The 18050-nt window shown below is 44.4% G+C and overlaps 1 protein-coding gene across 5 annotated transcripts in view; it reads right to left on the bottom strand.

Moving 5' to 3' along the window:
- GPR160 (G protein-coupled receptor 160) overlaps positions 1 to 833 on the bottom strand; it is a 46424-nt gene extending 45591 nt beyond the window's left edge. For all 5 annotated transcript variants that reach the window (XM_063621650.1, XM_063621653.1, XM_063621652.1 and 2 more), the window contains exon 1: positions 704 to 833. The gene's annotated coding sequence lies outside the window, so the exon portion shown is untranslated. The remainder of the gene's footprint in view (positions 1 to 703) is intronic.
- Positions 834 to 18050: the final 17217 nt, after the last annotated feature.

The following is an 18050-nucleotide window of genomic DNA, read 5'->3' as shown; positions in this document are numbered from 1 at the left end:
TTTCCTTCATCGTCTCCTTATTTATTTATTTATTTTGAGACGGAGTCTCGCTCTGCCTCCCAGGCTGGATTGCAGTGGCGCCATCTCGGCTTACTGCAACCTCCGCCTCCTGGGTTCAGGCGATTCTCCTACCTCAGCCTTCCCGAGTAGCTGGGAATACAGGCGCGTGCCACCACACCCAGCTAATTTTTGTATTTTTAGTAGAGAAGGGTTTCACCATGTTGGCCAGGCTGGTCTCGAACTCCTGACCTCAGGTGATCCACCCACCTCGGCCTCCCAAAGTGCTGGGATTACAGGTGTGAGCCACCGCACTCGGCCATCATCTCCATTTTAAAAAAACATTCATCAAATCAGGATCCGACCAAAGTTCACAACTTGTATTGCCACCGAATTTCTCTTAAATCGTTTTTAAATTGCACACAGGTCCTCCTCCCTGTAATTCGCATAGCAGCCAGGCTGATCCTCACTGACAATTTCCAAATAACTATAATAACTCTATTCTGGAGATATCATAAGTGCCGGTCTTAGAGCTTGTCAAATGTACACATGTATGTTTATATTTATATATAAATGCACAAAGCACACACGAAACCATTTCACTCGAAGCAATAACAATCCTGAGAGCTAAACACTCGTTCATATGTCTTTTGCGATGCTTCTTGATGGGGGTTATCTCTGGGATTTAAGCGACACTTCCCCTTACCGGAGACATTTGCGCAAGTGTAGGACGAAGCGGGAGCGGTTCCTCCCAGCCAAACCTGGCTCCGGAGGCCGGGTCCGTGCGTTCGCCTCCGGACTGCAGGGGGCGGCCCTGCCACCACTTCGAGGCCACCTGCGCAGATGAGAAAAGGAGTTTCAGCCTCTGGGTTCCTGGGGGTGGTCGCAGGTAATCTAGAGGGATTTTTGAGCCAGCCAGGATGGTCATCCAGGAACCTACCGGGACGCAATGCCCTCGGAAAACAAACAGCCGGGCAAGGCCCTGGGGCTTAATCCCGGTGGCGGGCGCGGGCGGGGGCGCCGTCCCTAACGCTCGAGGCCAGGGGAGGGGACGCAAAGTCGGCCCCAGTGAATGCACGCACGCGCGCGCGCGTGTGTGTGAGACTATTCACCTCTGGGCGCCAGGAAAGAGCGAAGAGTTGCATACACCCATTTCTATAACCTTGCTGGGTTTGTCATGTTTAAAAAGCATCTCCCCTGGAGAGAGGGTGGGGAGTCTCTGGGTGCGGGACACGCCCATTCCCCGGACCCCCTGCCCTCAAACCCACGACAGACCCCAGTTGCTAAGGCTCCGCGGTAATCCCCATCCCGAAGCAGGAAAGCTCGGGCGTCCGCGCCCCACTCCTGGATCTCTTAAGTAGCAGACAACCCCCAGCACCTGAGTTCCTGCAAAGGAAATTCCTTCCCCTCCCAGACGCTCTGAGCACCCGGCCAGGGAGGCCGGGAGCGGCGCGAGGACCGTTGGCCGCCCCGAGGCTGGGACGCCGGTGGCGGGAGCGCCGGGCGCCCTCCACCTGCGCCCGCACTCACCCGAGGATCGATGGCTGTCGGCTCCGCAAGGTTGAGGCCCCGGCACCTGCAGCGCCCGTGCCCAGGTGACTGCCCGAGGGAGGGGCGAGGGCCCAGCTCGCCCGCCTGGTCCCGCCCCGCCGCGCCCCGCGCGCTCCTGGGAGGGGCAGGGAGCACGGCCCCGGGACCCCGAGGCTACCCTGCTGTGGCTCAGCCGGCTCCAGACCAGGAAATGCGGGCGTCAGAGCCGGGCAACCTTTGAGCGCGCACGCCCCGTCCGGGCTCGACGAAACAAGGGTCGGAGAGCGCCGCCTGCCGGCGGGACAGAAAGATATCACGGAGACTGCCACCCCCCGCCGGCTAGGAGACGGCTGGGTTGAGGCTGGCAAAGGGACGCAGCCAGGGGTGAGCAGTGCGGGAGCCGCTGGGGGCTTAGTGAGACCCCCTTCCTCGTGCCACATCTTGAGGACCCAGCCCCTGTCCTAGGAGCTCCCCATCTCCCCAGCAGGCGGGCTAGCGGGGGCCCTGGGTCAAGGCCTCTCCTTCCCTTACCTCTACAAATTTAGACTTGGCCGTTGTCTCCAGATAAGAGTATACACAGGGTGGCCAGGCGGTGGCTCATGCCTGTAATCCTAGCACTTTGGGAGGTCAAGGTGGGCGGATCACCTGAGGTCAGGAGTTCGAGACCAGCCTGGCCAACATGGTCCACGTTGGTCCCCATGTCTACTAAAAATACAAAAATTAGCCGGGCTTGGTGGCACGCACCTGTAATCCCAGCTATTCGGGAAGCTGAGGCACGAGAATCGCTTGAACCCGGGAGGCGGAGGTTGCAGTGAGCTAAGACCGCACCATTGCACTCTAGCCTGGGCAGCAAGAGCAAGACTCCATCTCAAAAAAAAAAAAAAAAAAAAAAAAAAAAAAAAAAAGAGTATACACAGGGTGACAGAACTTCCTGAAACTTGTATGCTTCTAAGCAACCGCCTGCAGTGTACTGTGAATTCAGATTTTTAAATAAAAATCTGCAAATATTAAATAGCCCATATATTGCATTGCCTTTTTTGTGTCAACAGTGCTGATTTGTTGTCATTCAACAAATATTTGTTGAGCATCTACGACTTGCCGGTCATTTAAACATTTAAAATATCGAACAATTAGGCCGGTGCAGTGGCCCAAGTCTGTAATCCCAGCACTTTGGGAGGCCGAGGCGGGTGGATCACTTGAGGTCACGAGTTCGAGACCAGCCTGGCCAACATGGTGAAACCCCGTCTCTACTAAAAATACAAAAATTAGCCAGGCATGGTGGCAGGCGCCTGTAATGCCAGCTACTCAGGAGGCTGAGGCAGGAGAATCGCTTGAACACGGGAGGCGGAGGTTGCAGTGAGCTGAGATCGCACCACTGCACTCCAGCCTGGGCGACAAGAGCGAGACTCTGTCTCAAAAAAAAAAAAAAAAAAAAGAAGAGGAAAATGAGACCCGAGAAGGAGAGATATATTGCTAGTGACAAGGCTGGGATAAGGTAGCTCTGAGCAGCCAGGCTGCCCTGTCAATGCCTCTCTTCAGGCGGATCTGGGAGGCTGGATTTATCTTCAAATACTTACAGCATCCCTAAGTGCCTGCCACTCTCCCACCATTTCCTAAGCCCATGTCAACAACTGCCCTGAAGTCCCTCTGTCTGGAGATGATGTGTACGTGGGTTCGCACACCAGACTCCTCCTGAGGGGAACTCTGTCTCAGGGGCTGATGGAGGGTCTGTGGCAGACAGAGACCTTGGTTGCTCCCCACTGTCCATTCTTTCCTTCTTCTGTAATAAAGTCATGTGCTGCAATGACATTCTGGTTAACAATGGACCACATCTACAACAGTGGCCTCACAAGGTTAGAATGGAGCTGAAAAATTCCTATCACCTAGTGATATCTTGATGATACTGACCTTCTGTAGGCCTGCATCTTCGTTTTTAAGAAAAAAAGTTTAAAAGGTAAATAAATACATTTTCAAAATGGGAAAAATAAGCTTATAGAATAAGAATAGAAGAAAATATTTTTGTACAGCTGAAACGTATTTGTGTTTTAAGGTGTATTATTACAAAAGAGTCAAAAAGTTAAAAAAAATTTAAAGTTTACAAAGTAAAAAAGTTACAGTAAGCCAATATTAACTTGTTATTAGTGTAGCCTAAATGTAGTGTTTATAAAGTCTGCAGTAGTGGACAGTAATATCCTAGGCCTTTTCATTCATTCACCCACAGCAACTTCTAGCCCTGCAAGCTCCATTCATGGTAAGTGCTCTATACGGGTATACCGTTTTTATCTTTTATATTGTATTTTTACTGTGCCTTTTCTATGTTTAGAGACATAAATTCTTACCATTGTCTACAGTATTCAGTACAGTTGCCTACAGTACTCAGTACAGTCACATGCTACACAAGTTTGTAGCCTAGAAGAAGCAATAGGCTATACCATATAACTTAGGTGTGTAGTAGGCTATACCATCTAAGTTTATGTAAGTACACTCCATGTTCACAAAATGAAATTGCCTAAAGACGCATTTCTCAGAATGTATCCCTGTCATTAAGGGGCTGTAATAGAACTGAAGCTAAGCCCAGAGCTTCGTGGAGCAAAGACTATCTTTCCCTGCCTCCTTGTAGCAAAATGCATCAACAGTGGTGCCCAGAGCTCCTAGAAATCCAGAGTCCAGTAGTACTTCCGAGGCGGCTTCTCCTCTCCCGACATCCCTGATCCGTCAGTTCTTTACGGGGCACTGCTAACTGCCTCCTCAAATCCATTCTCGCCTTCTTAACTTCTAAGAGAACCCAGATTTTGTTCAGGGAGGCAATGTGCCAAGCTAAGACGCCCACTTTCGCAGAGGTCATCGCAGGGGTGGTCACGTGACATGGTTCTGGCCAATGAGATGTAGGAGGAAATGGTCACATGACACAATTCTGGCCATTGAGATATAGGAGGACGTCAGCCGGCAAGTCCTGGGAAGGTTTTTGCTTTCCTGTTGCAGGTACCACCCCTTTTCTCAGTCTCCTGTTTCCTTCCTGTTTCCTTCCTGCTTTGAGGTTGCTGTGAGGTTGCTCTGAGGCTGGAGGTGGAGCAGTAGTCTTAGACTCTGGGACAGCCCACAATAAAGGTGGAGCCGCACCCACCTAGCTGTGCCTAGCTCCAGATGTCTTACTACATGAGAAAAGCAACCCCCTTACTTGTTTAAGGTCAGGGTTTGTTCCGTGAAATTGAATATAATCCCACTAGATATACTATTCTTCCCAAAGAAAAGCCTTGTCACCTAAAAATAAAATCCTAAGCCCCCCACCGACTGAAAAAAACTCTCTTGGCCAAGGGGACCCCAGAAAAACCTTAAACTGAGTTCCTGGCCATGACAAGATGGGAGGTCAACCACATCTCATTATACCCCTCCCTTTTTTGGTTTAGACACAATTGGCCAGCATTAATGTTAAAATAGAGATCATAAGGCTGACAGAATAGACTTTGTGGCAATAAGATACCACATTATAAACAGGACATAGACCTGTGTTCTAACTATATTATGTGAAAGGAAAATATCTCGAGGCCCCCAAATCACTAAGCTAAAGGGAAAAGTCAAGCTGGGAACTGCTTAGGGCAAACCCGCCTCCTATTCTATTCAAAGTCACCCATTAGTCATTGGCTGGTATAAATGAAAGAGCCTAATCAGAGGCTAATCAGAAATTCAAAAAGGCTAATCAGAAACTCAAAAGAATGCAACCATTTGTTTCTTCTCTACCTATGACCAGGAAGCCTCCTCTGTCTCAGGTGTCTCAGGTGTGAAGAGACCACCAAACAGGCTTTGTGTGAGCGACAAGGCTGTTTGTTTACCTGGGGGCAGGCAGGCTGAGTCTGAAAAAGGAGTCGGCAAAGGGTAGTGGATTATCATTAGTTCTTATAGGTTTTGGGATAGGCGGTGGAGTTAGGAGCAATGTTTTGCGGGCAGGGGGTGAATCTCACAAAGTACGTTCTCAAGGGCGGGGAGAATTACCAATAACCATCTTAAGGGTGGGGGAGATTACAAAGTACATTGATCAGTTAGGTTGGGGCAGCAATAAATCACAATGGTGGAATGTCATCAGTTAAGGCTATTTTCACTTCTTTCGTGGATCTTCAGTTGCTTCAGGCCATCTGGATGTATACGTGCAGGTCACTAGGGATATGATGGTTTAGCTTGGGCTCAGTGGCCTGACATCCTCCCTGCTTCAAGTTGTCCTGCCTTTCCAGACCGAACCAATGTTCATCTTACATGTGTTGACTGATGTCGTCTCATGTCTCCCTAAAATGTATAAAACCAAATTGTGCTCTAACCCCCTAGGGCACATGTGGTGAGGACCTCCTGAGTCTGGGTCATGGGCAGGCATGCATCCTCAATCTTGGCAAAATGAACTTTCTAAATTAACTGAGACCTGTCTCAGATTTTTGGGGTTCACAATTATAAGGGTTTTCTTTTTCTGTAGCAGCTAAACAAGCACTGACCTTGAGATAAGCAATATTAAAACAATTTGCGGCTCCGTCAGATGCTAATTGATCCTCAGCCACTGTCCCATCAGCCGTAAAACCACAGCTTTGATCGGACAAGAGACTGATTTCAGTAACTTTCTCTTAATAAGACTACTGACCATGGACTGGTTCTGGTTGGTTTACAGAGGTCGTGCCCTTTTTTGTATCCTGAAAAGATATTTTGATGTGTGTGTCCGAATTGTAATACATTTAAATGTTAAGTCTCCACTCCAAAGTGAACGTATATTACATGCATGTTTGTTCAGTACGCATGCATCAGGACTACCATGAATATTCATTGTTGGGAACAGGCCCTCCAAAATCTGGCCATAAACTGGCCCCAAAATTGGCCATAAACAAAATCTCTGCAGCACTGTGACATGTTTGTGATGGCCATGACACCCACCCTGGAAGGTTGTGGGTTTACCAGAATGAGGGCAAGGAACACCTGGCCCACCCAGGGCAGAAAATGGCTAAAAGGCCTTCTTAAACTGCAAACAATAGCATGAGCCATCTGTGCCTTAAGAACATGCTCTTGCTGCAGATAACTAGCCAAACCCATCTCTTTATTTCGGCCCATCCCTTTACTTCCCATAAGGAATACTTTTAGTTAATCTACGGTCTGTAGAAACAATGCTTATCACTGGCTTGCTGTCAATAAATACGTGAGTAAATCTCTGTTCGAAGCTCTCAGCAGCTCTGAAGGCTGTGAGACCCCTGATTTCCCACTCCATACCTCTATATTTCTCTGTATGTGTCTTTAATTACTCTAGCGCTGCTGGGTTAGGGTCTCCCTGACCTAGCCAGTCTCGGCAATTCATAGCTCCTCCTGTAACCTGTTGAATATGTATGTTTAGCCAACCCTTTCAGGAGCTTTATGCTAATCCCTCCTCCTTCAAAGTGCCTGTCTCTGATCTTGGCCAGAGGCATGCTTCCCAGCCTGCACAATGGCCACCTTGAACGCTGTAATCCTTAAAAAAAAAAAAAAAAAAAGTCTCCTTCACCTTTTCTAATTTTTCTTTTTTTGAGATGGAGTCTTGCTCTGTTGCCTAGGCTGGAGTGCCGTGGCGCGACCTTGGCTCACTGCAAGCTCCACCTCCCGGGTTCACACCGTTCTCCTGCCTCATCCTCCCTAGTAGCTGGGACTACAGGCGCCCACCACCATGCCTGGCTAATTTTTTTTGTGTGTGTGTGTTTTATTTAGTAGAGACAGGGTTTCACCGTGTTAGCCAGGATGGTCTTGATCTCCTGACCTCGTGATCCACCCACCTCAGCCTCCCAAAGTGCTGGGATTACGGGCGTGAGCCACCGCACCTGGCCAACCTTTTCTTTTTTTTTTTTTTTTTTTTTGAGACGGAGTCTTGCTGTGTCACCCAGGCTGGAGTGCAGTGGCGCAATCTCGGCTCACTGCAAGCTCCGCCTCCCGGGTTCAGGCCATTCTCCTGCCTCAGCCTCCCGAGGAGCTGGGACTACAGGCGCTCGCCAACACGCCCGGCTAATTTTTTGTATTTTTAGTTGAGACAGGGTTTCACCGTGTTAGCCAGGATGGTCTCGATCTCCTGACCTCGTGATCCGCCCGCCTCGGCCTCCCAAAGTGCTGGGATTACAGGCTTGAGCCACCACGCCCGGCCAACCTTTTCTAAATTTATAAATTGTGTGATTTTTTTTTTTCAGTTAACAAGCTTAAAAGTCAATCTAGCCAACCTTACTTAATACAGGGTGTTATAGCAGGAAAAGGATGTGCTTTGGCATAAGACAACTCAAGTTCGATTTTCAGACCTTCCGTTTATACTAGCCAATGACTAATGGGCAAGTTTGTGGAATTAAGGTATGTATTCTAAAATGAGAAGTTGTAAAAACAAGAAGATATAACGCCTGGCATTTGGCGAGTGACTAAATAAGGATCATTGAGATAATTCTTATCTACCAGTTTCCAGCCTCCACCAAATTGTTCCCTGACCAATTTTGTTCTGAATCACATATTAATGTCCTGGTTTCACCTTTTAGACAAATCTTTTTGCCTTTTCAGATCTTAGATGCTTTGTCACAGCAAACTCAATCTAAAAGTTTCATTAAAAACCACTATTTGACTTGCATCTTGTTTCTGCATTTCCTAAACTATATCTGCCCTTTCAAAAATGTTTCAAAGGAAAAGAATAGAAGTATATGCTTTGTTATGTCTAGCCATGAATTATTACTGGTACACTAGTTTAAGAGGTACAGGTGCGTCTTTCTATTTGGCTCATTCATTATTGTTTTTTCTTTGTTGTTGTTGTTGTTGTTGTTGTTTTTGAGATGGAGTCTCGCTCTGTTGCCCACGATGGAGTGCAGTGGCGTGATCTTGGCTCACTGCAACCTCTGCTTCCCGGTTTCAAGCGATTCTCCTGCCTCAGCCTCCAGAGTAGCTGGGATTACAAGTGCCCACTGCCAGCCTGGCTAATTTTTTTTTTTTATTTTTAGTACAGACAAGGTTTCGCCATGTTGGCCAGGCTGGTCTTGAACTCCTGACCTCAGGTGATTCACCTGCCTCAGCCTCCCAAAGTGCTGAGATTACAAGTGTGAGCTGCTGTGCCTGGCCCCTCATAATTGTTTTTGAAATAAGAAACTTTAATGTCAGTGCTTCTAGGTTTGTATTTTTAATTGCCAAACAAGATATTTTAATGGTCCAGAAACATGCTTTTGTTGAAGTTGAGTAACATTAAAAATTAATGTTATTCACTTGGCTTTTTAATTTAAAAATTAACACATGCTTTCAATCACTACAGAAGCTTTTAAGTAAAAAAAAAAAAAATGGATGTATCATAATATGTTTAACTGGTCTTCTATTATTGGATATTTAGGTTATGTCTAGTTTCTCTCAATTATAAACAACATCTCTTGAACGTGTTTGTTTTTGCACTTTTGCCTCTTCATGTAATCTAACCACTTATCCCCACTCCATTGTTTTCCCCCCGGGGTCCAAGTCACCATCCATCTCTTGACTGGATAACTGGAATAGCCTCCTAAATGCCTTCTGTGTTTGCCTTGCCCTTCTTCAACCCATTCACAATGCAGCCCATTTTGATATGTTAATATTTCTCTTTTCTCTCTGCTTAAAACCTTTCAGTGTGGCTGGGCACAGTAGCTCAAACTTGTAATCCCAGCACTTTGGGAGGCTGAGGTGGGTGGATCGCTTGAGCCCAGGAGTTCAAGACCAGCAACATGGCGAAACCCTGTCTCTACAGAAAATATAAAAATTAGCCAGGCAAAGTGGTACATGCCTGTAGACTAAGCTACTTGGGAGGCTGAGGTGGGGGGATTGCTTGAACCCAAGAGGCTGAGGCTGCAGTGAGCCATGAGTGTGTCACTGCACTCCAGCCTGGGTGACAGAACAAGACTCTGTCTCAAACAACAACATTAAAAATTAATGGCTTCTCACTCATTCAGAGTTAAAAACCAAAGTCCTTACAATGGCCAACAAAGCTACACTGTCTACCCCCAGTGCCATTATTCTCTGAACCATCTCCTTCCATACTCCAATCTTCACTCTTCTCCAGCCACACTAGTTTCCTTGGTAATTGTTCTAATATGTTCGGTAGGCTTTTGCCTTAGGGCCTTTGCACTTCCTGTTTCTTCTTTTTGGAATTCTCTTCTTTCAAATATTATGTTACTTAATCCCCCACTCCTTCAGGTCTTTACTCACATATGAGTCTTCCCTGACCACTGATCGCAAATTAAAAAGTGCCTAATACCTCCTACATCCTTTCCTTGCTTTCTCCTTCGAAATAGCACTTCTCATCTTCTAACATATTGTATCTTATATTTTACTTTCCTCATTGTCTATCTGCCCTCCACTCTTCCATCCAGAATGTAAGCCTCATGAAGGTAGGAATTTTTGCTTGTTTTGCTTATTATAGGGTCTCCAGCATGTAGCACAGTGTTTAATACGTACTTGTTGAACAGATGAAAATGACTTTATGTAAGATAATTTCCTTTAGAAGTAGAATTTCTGGGTCACTGAGGTTCATGTTTAATATCTTAATTGATACCGCCAAATTGCCCTTTCAAAGGTTGGGACACCATTCCTACCAACCGTGTATAAGCATCCATACACTTAACGCTTTGACCACATACATCTTTCTTAATTTTTTTTTTAAGATGGGATCTCACTGTGTTGGCCAGGCTGGTCTCAAACTCCTAGCCTCAAGCAATTTTCCCACCTCAGTCTCCATAAATGCCAGGCTTACAGGCATGAACTACTGTGCCTGGCCTTTCTTAAATTTCATTTGAATGGTTTATCAGTCAGAGTCTTAATGACAAACAACAGAATCCATAGTAAAACAGAATCTACAGAAAAATTCCTTTTAACAAGGAAGCCCACAGAATCTCTGGAAGAAACAGAGAACCAGGCTTGCCTCTGCAGAGGGGAGCAATACTGAGCCATGATTTGGTGGCTGCTCCAGTGAAGTCCCCACTGTTGGTGACTGTTGGCCCAGAGGCCTAGCATGCCCTCCTAGACTACCTGACTGTGTTTACATTGACAGTGTCAACGCTGCAACTCATTCTACTCTGCAGTTTATAATTCTTGCTATTGTTTACCTCAGTTTTGTCAGGGGAGTTCAAACCAGAGCAACTCCATCTTGAACAGGGGCTGAGTAAAATGAGGCTGAGACCACTGGGCTGCATTTCCACGAGGTCAGGCATTCATAGTCACAGGATGAGATAGGAAGTCACGAGATACAGGTCATAACAACCTGTATCTCAACAGGATAACAGGATGTGGTAAAGAAGATGGCCAAAACCCACCAAAACCAAGATGGTGATGAAAGTGACATCTGATCATCCTCATTGCTCATTATACATAAATTATATAATACATTTGCCTGCTAAAAGACACTCCCAACAGTGCCATGACAGTTTACAAATGCCATGGCAATGTCCAGAAGCTACCCCATATGGTCTAAAAGGAGGAGGGACCCTCAGTTCCAGAAATTACCTGCCCTTTTCCTGGAAAGTTCATGAATAATCCACCACTTGTTTAGCATATAATCAAGAGATAACCATAAAAATAGCCAACCAGCACCCCTCAGGGCTGCTCCGTCTATGGCCATTCTTTCGTTTCTTTACTCCTCTAGTAAACTTGCTTTCACTTTACTCTATGGACTAACCCCAAATTCTTTCTTCATGAGATCCAGGAACGCTTTAGGAGTCTGGATCAGGACCCCTTTCCGGTAACCTCTTGATGTTTAAATGAGGTCAGTACTCACTAACAATCCATTAAAGCAAAGTCTTTTCCATTCTTGAATTCTTTATCTTGAACTGTCTCTTGATTGTCTAGATTTTACAAGTAACTTTTCCAAGAAGGGTTGATCAGTGCCATATTTCCTGAGTACTGTTTTTCCTCATATCTATCTATATTATATATTATTCTATTATAATCTAATATATTGTTCTTCCATATTATGGATAACCACTGTCTTTTCTTTTATCTCTGCCCTCTATATTTTCTTAACCCTGTCTTCCAAGTCATGGATTCTTTTTTCAGCGTTTCTATGCTTCTTACTGCTTCTATTGTGATTTTCATTTCCAAAATAATGTTATGTATCATTTTTTTCCTTACTGAAGCCAGTTACTTCATCTTCCTCTCTGATCTCTCACACTTCCTCCTGAAGCTCTTTGGCAAATAATTTTTTTTTCTTTTTGAGACAGGCAACAGCCCAGGCTGGAGTGCAGTGGCGTGATCTTGGCTCACTGCAACCTCCGCCTCTCAGGTTCAAGCTATTCTCCTGCCTTAGCCTCCTGAGTAGCTGGGATTACAGGCATGTGCCACCACACCCAGATAATTTTTTTGTATTTTTAGTAGAGACAGGGTTTCACCATGTTGGCCAGGCTGGTCTTGAACTTCTGACCTCAAGTGATCTGCCTGCCTCAGCCGCCCAAAGTGCTGGGATTACAGGCGTAAGCCACTGCTCACAGCCCCTTTGGCAAAGATTTTATAGGTTCCTTTTAAATTCTTTGAGAGTGAAATATTTTTCTTAAATATTCTTCTGTGTGTCACTTTTATGTTGTATGTACTATGCATACAACTTAAATTGCATTTTTTTTTCTGTGTTTATCTCATATCTACATGCAAACAATTGTATCTGGTTCTTTTGTTCTTTTGTTGAAAAACAGTTTGGAGAGGGTCAGTTTATTGAGCTAGAGTAGCTGACAACTTCAAAATGAAAATGCTGCCTTAGAACACTCTCCCCAAATTATGTCTTTTTTTTTTTTTCAGTGGGACAATTTCCCTCCAGTTGAGCAAGCTGCCCAAGTAGGAGGTGCTTGTGGACAACTGTAAAGATTCCTAGATAATAGGCCAGGTGTGGTGGCTCACGCCTGTAATCCCAGCACTTTGGGAGGCCAAGGCGGGTAGAGAGCGTGAGGTCAGGAGTTCGAGACCAGCTTGGCCAACATGGTGAAACCCCATTTCTACTAAAAATACAAAAATTAGCTGGGCATGGTGGCTCACATCTGTAATCCCAGCTACTTGGGAGGCTGAGGCAGGAGAATTGCTTGACCCTAGGAGGCAAAGGTTGCAGTGAGCCAAGATCGCACTATTGTACTCCGGCCTGTGCAACAAGAGCGAAACTTCGTCTCGGAAAAAAAAAAAAAAATTCCTAGATAAGAGATGTTTTGTCTAGGGATTTTATGTTCAACTCTGCTTAATGGACCGGTCAGCACCAGCAAAGCCAGTTTTGATTTCTTCTCTCTTCTTGCTCCCGTCTCCAAGCACTTTCGTTAAGTTAGAATCCAGAGCACAGAGAAAAATTACTAATGAATTCAGTTGTATCATCAGCCCCACTTTCCTCATTTTCTCATTTTCCTCTTGGTCTCCCCACAATTGTGTTGCTGTTGGGTTTGTTTTGTTTTTGTTTTGAATGGTGATGATTTATGGAAGGTTAACATGGGCCACGCATGTTTTACATGTATTCCTCATTCAGTCCTTAAAACTATCTCAGACTTTATGATGCTCATTTTTATAGATGAGGAACCTGAGGCACAGAGAAATTGAATAACTTGCTCAAGTCACACAGCTTGTAAATAGCAGAACCAGGTATTGAGTGTCTAGAGCTACTGCACTCTACTAAGTTGTTGTAACCTCTCAGGAAATGCTAATATACTTTCTACTCACTATAACCTTGCTCAAGATCTGGAGAGCCACATTTCCTCATAGTCTGGGGTTTGGAGGTTGTATTAATAGTTATTTCCTTTTTCGTAGAAGGACTTGTCTAACTTTTTTTTTTTTTTTTGAGACGGAGTCTCGCTCTGTGGTCCAGGCTGGAGTGCAGTGGCGCCATCTTGGCTCACTGCAACCTCCGCCTCCTGGGTTCAAGCGATTCTCCTGCCTCAGCCTCCCGACTAACTTTTTAATTATTGTTGTTGGTCTTTTGTTGGCAGTTTCATGGAGAAGCCCAGTATGTATGCACTGTACTTCAACTTTTGCCAGAAGTCTTTAATAGCATTATTTTTGGGTAAATTGCAAAATAGCTGTTTACTCCTGTCAATGAAAAGAGTCAAACTCTGTAAACTATTCTAAGGGATTTATTCTGAGCCAAATATGAGTGACCGTGGCCTGTGACACAGCCCTCAGGAGGTCCTGAGAACATGTGCCCAAGGTGGTGGGGGTACAGCCTGGTTTTATATGTTTTAGGGAAGTATGAGACATCAATAGAATACATTTAAGAAACACATTGGTTTGGTTTGGAAAAGCAGGGCTGGGGGGTGCTTCCAGGCTGTAGGTAAATTTAAACATTTTCTGGTTGACCGTTGGTTGAGTTTATCTGAAGACCTGGGATCAACAGAAAATAAATGTTTAGGTTAAGATAAAGGGTTGTGGAGACCAACTTAGCAGACTACAGAGAGAGCAGGTTGTAAAATGTTTCGAATAGTACCTAAAAGGGTACCTGGCTCTTAGTTGATTATCTCCTGGATCTGGAAAAAAAGGAAGGAAAACAAAGGAGAAAGGGGATTCTCTATAGAATGTGGATTTTTCCCATAAGGGACAGCTTTTCAGGGCCATTTCAAGATATGGCAGAGAGGCCTGGCGCGGTGGCTCACGCTTGTAATCCCAGCAGTTTGGGAGGCCAAGGCGGGCGGATCACAAGATCAGGAGCTCGAGACCACGGTGAAACCCCGTCTCTACTAAAAATACAAAAAAAAAAATTAGCCGGGCGTGGTGGCGGGCGCCTGTAGTCCCAGCTACTCGGAGAGGCTGAGGCAGGAGAATGGCGTGAACCTGGGAGGCGGAGCTTGCAGTGAGCCGAGATCGCGCCACTGCACTCCAGCCTGGGTGACAGAGCAAGACTCCGTCTCAAAAAAAAAAAAAAAAAAAAATGGCAGAGAAACCTGTTTTGGGGTAAAATATTTTGATTTTCTTTCTTGTTATGCTAGAGTCAGATTGGAAAGTAAGTCACAATATACAGGGTTAAATAAACCCCAACTGATGAGAATTTATGGTTTGTAGGGCATGACTCCCCAGGCTCCTTAGATAGGAATCTGGGCAAGAGAAAAATCAGAGCTTAGTCCTTTCTCTCTTACCCTAGGCGCTTTAGGGCTGTTCTGTTCAATATGGTAGCCACTAATCACAAACTAGTGTATTTAACTTATATTACATGTGGCTACTAAGCCCTTAAAATATTAAGCCCGTCCAGATTGTAATATGCTGTAACTGCAAAATGTACACTGCATTTCAAAGACTTGGTACAAAAGAAAGAATATAAAATATCTCAATACTAATTTTTATATTGATAGTACTGGAATGATCATATTTTTGATATATTAGGTTAAACAAAATGTACTGTTACAGTTAATTTCACTTGTTTCTTCTTACTTTTCAAATGTGCCTAGAAAGTAAGGTAAAATTACATATCTGGCTCACATTAAACAGTGCTGCTCTAGGGTTTCTTTTCATCCAGCAATGGCTTAGTTAAGACAGAGGAGGCAATATGGATCCACGAAAAAGTGTGTGTGTGAAGCAGGGTGAAGAGTACATGGGGGTTGATTATACTACGTGGTCTATTTTTGCATATGATGGAAATTTCCCTTAATTAAAAATTAAAAAGCAAACTCCCAAATACGCATAATTAATACAGAATTTTTTGTCATGGTTTAAGTTCCAAGCATGTAACTCATCTGAACAATTTATCCATTTTAAAATATAATGAATTTCCTCTTGACTAGATCCCATTTGTAGGAAGTAAGCTAACAAGGTATACTGCACAAGAAGAAAAGAATGCAGAGCTTTCAATTTGGCCAAGAAGACAGGCTAGGTTCAAGGTAGGCAGTAGCTTCGCACCTTGAGAGTTTCTAGCTTATTTCTCTCTATAGGAAATATTTGGTACAAAGTCCAAATTCAATGGTTAGTGCCTTGGGCCCATAGGAACCTAGCCTTATCAGTAACAGGTTTCACAACATCTGCTATTTTCCTATGAAAGTGTACACACATAACTATGAAAGCAGGACATGAAGTGGGAAGCAGTGATTAATTAAAAAGTGTCCTTTGCTTTATTTTTTTCTTGCAGCAGTACTCGAAGATTGCTTGTTGACCTCAGCATAGAGGGTAAGAGTATACCCTCGGGGTCAGACTCCCTGGTTTCAACTCCTGGGTAACTTAGAAAGTGTTACCTAAATTTTCAACGTGTTGGTAGATTTTTTCCATCTGTAAAATAGGAAGCATAAGGTAAGTCTCAAAGGGTGTTGTAAGAATTCAATGAAATCATATGTGAAAAATGCTTTCACCATACCTGGCCAAAAAGAAGGACCCAGTAAATGTTAGCTGTTGTTTTATGGCAAATTTTTGGTTATTTCTGGTTGTTTGACACTTTGCGGATTCCCTGGCTAATGAAATATTCTGCCTTCTACATATAGTATGAGAAATGACCAATTATCACATCATTAAATGGCTGTCTTTATCTCTAGACCCAACTCTTGAGGGCAGGATCTGTGTAGTTAAATAACAATTACAGGGGGCTATTGTTTTGGGCTAAGTTTCTGCACTAGGCTCCAACAGACCAGACTAAAAATCAGAATGGAGTTACTTTGATAAAGTTCCACATCACCAAATCCAAACTAGGTTGTTGTCTGACCTTCCGAGAAATCAGGAGAGATAACAGCCAGTTTCCCATGCAGGCCCAGTTAAATCTTTGCTTTAACCTTTGTACAACAGAAGTAGCCTGAAGTAACCTAATATTAACTAATCAGTTATTTTTCTATTATTCTGTCTTCCTGTCCCACCTTACAAGAAAAGTGGCTTTGAAAGGATCAATGCAATTTTCATTCTTTGCTTGTGCTTTCTTCCACCCTTCTTTGTCTATAAAGCCAACCTCATCTGCTCAGCTTATCGGAACACTTACTCTATTTTATGGAATGGAGTGTTGCCCAATTACAGAATCTCACATAAAGTCAACTGTGATCTTTAAACTAAGTTTGTTGTAGTTTTTGTCATTTTGCAGTGTATTATTTATCTTTGAACCTTCAGTGTCTAGCATAATATGCAGCTCAGAATCTTTTTAAAAAGTCGTATTGACTGTAACAAAACACACCTAAAATCAAAGGCCTGGGCATTTTTCTTGTGGTTATAAAAGGTTTAAGACACTGGTCTAAGTATATAAGCAATTTATAATGTGAAATGCATGTGGCTTTTGTATTTACCTTTCTTGGGGACGTCCTTCAACAAATATTTATTAGGTGCCTCCTATAAAGAAGGTATGGAGCTATGCACGGGGTGCTTCAGGAGGGTACAAAACAGACATGGTTCCTATGCTATAGAGCTCATTTTTAACAGGGACGGCAGCTTTACATGATTAACTACAAAATTATGTATTAATAATTTCAGGAGAAGCAGAAGGTGCCAAGAGAGCAAGGGGACACCTAGCCTGAGCTGGGGGCCTCTTGAGAAGGTGATATTAAAAGTGATAGCAAAGACATGAGCAGCTAAAGCCCAGCAAATAGGGTGAAAGAAGATGATAACAGGCTTTCTGGGCATTGAAAGCAGCCTGAAGGTCGCAGGGACAGAAGGAAACAACTTGAATGTTGAAGGAACTGAGGGAAGGCTGGCTTGCCTGGGTCTCAGTCTGGGGAATAGCAAGCTAGAATCTGTAGTTGGAGAAGTCAGCAGAGATCAAGGACCTGGCAAGCCCCGTGAAGGATTTTGAGTTTTATTCTGAATCCATGAAAAGACTCCCCTTCCAAAAGCGATGGCTTCTGGAATTTGCTTCCAATAATCCAAGAACGTTGGGGAGAGTGGGTGGGGTATATGTGAAACAAAATTGGCCATTCATTGATAATTGAATGAAGCTGGGTGATGGGTACATGGGTGTTCATTATATTCTCAATTTTTGTGAATGTTTTAAATTTTTCATAATTAAAAAAAGGAAAACAAATCCCTCCAGCTACAGTGAAGAGAAAGGACTGTAGGGGGCAAGAACAGATTATGAGGGGACCAGCCTTTGCTGTAGACCAGGTGAGAGAGAAGATGAATCTTGAACTAAGGTCATAGCAGCAGGATCTAAGGGAAGTGAGTAGATTCTAGTGATGCTGGGAGCTTGAATAGATAGAACTTGGTAATTGATTAGATGTGAGAGACAGGAAGTGGGAGATGAAGCTCTCATGTGAACAAGTGATGTGCCAAGGGCGGATTTTGGTATAGTTTTTTTTTTTTTTTTTTTTGAGACAGTGTCACAGTGTCTCACTTTGTTGCCCAGGCTGCAGTGCAGTGGCACAATCTCAGCTCACTGCAGCCTCCACCTCCTGGGTTCAAATGATTCATTCTCTTGCCTCAGCCTCCCAAGTAGCTGGGATTACAGGTGCGCACCATGCCTGGCTAGTTTTTGTATTTTTAGTAGAGACGGGGTTTCACCACGTTGGCCAAGCTGGTCTTGAACTCCTGACCTCAGGTGATCCACCTACTTTGGCCTCCCAAAGTGCTGGGATTATGGGCATGAGCCACTGCGCCCAGCTGAGCCTGGTATAGTCTTAACACTTCCTCCCACTAACTCCATC

This window comes from Symphalangus syndactylus, chromosome 17, assembly GCF_028878055.3.
Source record: "Symphalangus syndactylus isolate Jambi chromosome 17, NHGRI_mSymSyn1-v2.1_pri, whole genome shotgun sequence".
NCBI classification, from domain to species: Eukaryota; Metazoa; Chordata; class Mammalia; order Primates; family Hylobatidae; genus Symphalangus; species Symphalangus syndactylus.
The sequence above is the reverse complement of the archived record's forward strand: the minus strand, read 5'-3'. Positions and strand labels throughout refer to the sequence as shown.